General features: G+C 44.9%; 1 pseudogene; it reads left to right on the top strand.

Moving 5' to 3' along the window:
• The first annotated feature begins 1,133 nt into the window (after nucleotides 1-1,133).
• On the top strand, nucleotides 1,134-3,544 carry Ppid-ps9 (peptidylprolyl isomerase D, pseudogene 9; annotated as a pseudogene).
• Nucleotides 3,545-4,461: the final 917 nt, after the last annotated feature.

The raw sequence follows: 4,461 nt of genomic DNA, 5'->3' as shown, positions 1-4,461 counted from the left end.
TCTTCCAGCTTCTCTCCTTCCTTCTCACCCCTGCATCTCTTCTGCAGCCCTGGCCCAGCCGGTTCTTTCTCTTTGGATCCCCTGCCGTAGCCTCTGCTCCGAGTGCGTGCTCATGAGCTACACTTTTCCCAACCTCTTGACTTTCCCACGTGCTGCTCACATTTCTCCTTCCTTAAAAATAAAACTTGTCTGCCCTGCTCTTGACCTTGTCAAACATTTCTGAGTGTAATCATCAACTGAGATCCTCTTTCTAGAAAAGTTCCGTTAAATCACTTTTGAGCTGAAAACTGAGACTCCTTGTTTGCCCTTGAGACGAGGGCTCTCTCCTCTGGTCCTTTCATCTTCAGACTCCACCAGCTCCACCTTCACATTTCATTGAACCTGTTCAGTGTGGTCTACATTCTTTCTCTACTGGTGAATCTGCCCTCTTCCTCCCCCCCCCATACATAGCAACCCCAAATCTACCTTGGAAATGGCCTCAGCGTTCCCCTATTCTCTGGACCCTTTTCCTGGCACCACTCATCACATGACTCTGTTTACTTCTCCATATTCCCTGTAGACTTACATCCCGGAGCCTTCGCACTCCCTGTCGGTCGGGGTTGTCTGTCTTTCATGAAGTTCTACGTAAACTTGCAGCAGTTCTTTCCTTATTTCCCTACCTGAGTGACACTTTCTTATCACAAAGATTAGTAAAAGAGTCTTTGACCCTCCCAAGAAACAAACACACAGATGTACAGGCAGACAGACAGGCAGACAAAGAGACACACAGGATAACCAGCAAGTACAGGATAGCAGAAGTCATATCTATCTTAGAGCCACAGAAAGCAGACACATTACCTTGTTTAATGTTGTAGTTTATTGAGAACAATAAAGCTTAGTAGTGATAACTGAGGGGCCTGTGGGTGCTCCAAAGGAAGCCTCCCATGACCCATGTTCTCTCCGATCCATGCCATCATTTTCATTCACATCCTCATCCAGACTATCCCTCTGAGAGCCCAAGAGAGTTGCCTGCTTGTTCACACTCTGCCAGCAAGCTTACACAATTGCCTGCCCGTGAAGCCCCATCCCTGAACTCAGCCCCTTGCTTGAGAGTGCAGTCAGCAGATATGTGGGGTGAAATAACTCATGAAGGCATGGTCTTTGACCTCATGGTGGCACAGTCCAGGGAGGAGACGTATCTATCCATTCATCTCACTCAAAATCCATCATTCTCAAAACCCAAAACCCAGCTGAGCCAAGGTGGTTCATGACCTTTCCTGATTCACGAGCACCCAAGAAGTTCCTACACAGAAAGTCCCTGCTTGTGTCTCAACCTCACCGTGTACAAGGTGGGGCACCTGTACAACTCTTCATAAACTCTCTGATGTTCAAATTCCCCTTCTTTTAAATGAGAGCCAGGGCATGGAGACACTGTCAGTGAAATGCTTGTTTTGCAAGCATAAGGATCTCATTTTCACACCCCAGAATCCACATTTTTAAAGCTAGGCATGGTGAAAAACCTGCCAAACGGTGTATTATTGCCGAATGTGGAGAATTGAAAGAAGGGATGACTGGGGGATATTCCCTGAAGATGGCTCTGGTGACAGTCATCCAGATTTCCCCGAGGATGGAGATATAGATTTAAAAGATGTAGATAAAATTTTATCAATATCTGAAGACTTAAAAAGCACTAGAAATACTTTTTTTCAAATCTTAGAACTGGGAGATGGCTATTAAAAATATGCGAAGGTTTTAAAGTACATGGATAGTTCAAAGGCTGTTATTGAGAAAGCAGATCTGTCCAGACTACAGCCTATAGCCTTAAGGCGTGCGCTCAATATTGATGCTTGTCAATTGAAGATGTCAAATTGGCAGGGGGCAATTAACAGTTGCTTGGAGGCTCTTGAAGTGGACCCTTCAAACACTAAAGTACTATACCGAAAAGCATGAGGATGGCAAGGATTAAAGGAAAATGATCAAGCATCGGCTGATCTCAAGAAGGTTCAGGAGATAGCCCAGGAGATAAAGCTATCCCGGCAGAATTGCTTAAAGCCAAACAAATGATAAAGGCACAGAAAGATAAAGAGAAGGCAGTGTATGCAAAAATGTTTGCTTAAGTAGGATTAAAGTTTCCTTAACTATTATACATTAGTTATATAAAGGACAATGAATATTATTGTCTATGTGATCCCTGATGTGTTTCCCTTGATCTTTGTCATTGTTTACATAGTAGTACTGACATAGGTTCCTTCTTAATAAAGTGTTACAGAATACAGTTTAAAAAAAAAGGCTAGGCACGGTGGTGGCCATATGTAATCTCAACTCTGGGGAGGCAGAGACAAATAGAGCCCTCAGACTCACCAGCCAGCTAGTTTACCCTGATCTGCAAGCTTCAGGCCAATGAAAAGACCAGGAGTCAAAAACCAAGGTGAGTGATTGCTGAGGAGCCAAAGTTGAGGCTGACCTCCTAGCCTCCACATGCATGCATGTGTCTACATTTGCACACGCTCATGTGTGCATGTGTGTGTGGGGGCACCCCTCCTCCACACACACAATAAGTTCTTTACAGAGTCGTGTGATCTAAAATGTCTCACTAAGTCCATGCCACTTAGGGATCCTACTTTCCTGTCATTGATGGCTACTTAGTCTATGGCCTATGCTCCAAGAAGCAGTGCTCCCTTCCGTGGGTTTATTGGGAAAGATCTTGTCCTGTTGAGCTTCTCACAGAGATGCCTGTGATACCTTCTCCATCCCCGACTCAACCCACATTTAATAAATACTAGTTTATCATGCTCAGAGTTATCCACTATCATTGGCCAATCCACTTCGGAGGAGAGACATAGGTTGGACCGATGGTCCCAGCAGACCTTCAGTAGTCTATGACTGGATTCATTACCCAGATTCCCCTCTAGGCCCTATACCACTTGACCTGTCACTCCATCCCTATCCCTGGTGACTTCTTAGCCCTTCACTGCATGCTCTTCCCTTCACACAGACAACCCTGGTCATTTCAAGACACCATCAGCATTGAGGAGAAAGGAGATGCGTACAGCTTTCTCCTGCAGCCCTTGACTTAAATGGATATGCCTTGTCTTGTAAGAGATAGGAAGTAGATAGGAGATGGAAGAAAGCAGAGCTAGAGACTTAGTGAGGCCAAACACCAGGAGGTAGAGTCCAGTTTAGAGCTAAGCTCAGGGCTGAGCCAGAGTGGGGTGGGGACAGTTCCCAGCTGAACACAAAGCAAGCACAGCCTCTCCTCAGGAGCAGGTGAGAAGATAGTACCACAGGTAGGCGCTGCCTCCTTCTCAGAGACATGGGCTGTCTCCCCATCCCTTGCTCTTCATAACAACCATTGAATCAGCTTCCTTTTACCCTTAGGAGAAAACTAATTACCAGCATCTCTGAAAATCTCTTGATTCTGATGCTCGAGTTCGTTTGAGGCCATTTGAAGACTCCTAACACTGGGAGACATGAATTTCCTTTTTTTTTTTTAAATGAAGTACTCAACATTGAAGGTGGTCTAAGAAATCTATACTTCACAAGAACAATAAAAATTTGTCTAGTTTGTGTGTGTTTCTTTGTTTTTGCAAATGCACCAAATTAAAAGGGTTAATTTCTACATAGCATTTTTTCATCTGCTCGTGAGGTGGCTCAACACGTAAAGACATTTGCCTTGCATGCCAGTTGACCTGAGCTGGATCCCCAAAACCGATGAAAAGGTTTGGAAGGAAAGAACTGTCTCTAAATGTTGTCCTCTGAACAACTACACTCTACACATGTGCAGTGGAATATGAAGTCACCATTTATATATAAACAATAGTATTAAATTTTAAAATGCTAACAGTTTTCAAAAATAAATAGGAGTCCCTCCTAGACACACGCCTAACTTAGTTCTCAAACCTGCTGGGGAATCGCCTTAGCACCACAATGTAGTAGGACCCTGCTTGAAGCCCTGGCCATTCTTCACCTGGGACCCAGGCCTGCCTGGGGTCACTTCTCACGTATTGACATACAATACAGACATTTCCATGCTACTCTCATACAATACAGACCGTGTGACTTTAACTGCAGAAATTCTCTTTTTTGTTTCTCTTGGTTTATGGCTAAGGAAGCTGAATAGCCAAGATGAAGGTCCCAGCCTGTTTGGCCTCTGCCTGGCTTACAGCCAACTGCTTTCACCTCGTGTCCTTGCTCAGTGAAGGACAGAGAGCAGTGCTGAAGGAGGAGGATGCTGCCACAATCTCACCCTTAGGACCCCTGCTAGCCAGGTTCCCTACTCCTGTCATTGTGTGGGTCAGAGATTCAGCACGAACTTTAGAGCACTCAGTTCTGTCCACGGCACTATAGAAATACACAGCGGGTTTGATTTGTACCAAAGTCAGAAAGCAATGATGGTTTACTGGGTTGTATTCTCTCTCTCTCTCTCTCTCTCTCTCTCTCTCTCTCTCTCTCTCACACACACACACACACACACACCACACA

Source organism: Rattus norvegicus, chromosome 13 (genome assembly GCF_036323735.1).
Source record: "Rattus norvegicus strain BN/NHsdMcwi chromosome 13, GRCr8, whole genome shotgun sequence".
Taxonomy (NCBI): Eukaryota; Metazoa; Chordata; class Mammalia; order Rodentia; family Muridae; genus Rattus; species Rattus norvegicus.
The sequence above is the reverse complement of the archived record's forward strand: the minus strand, read 5'-3'. Positions and strand labels throughout refer to the sequence as shown.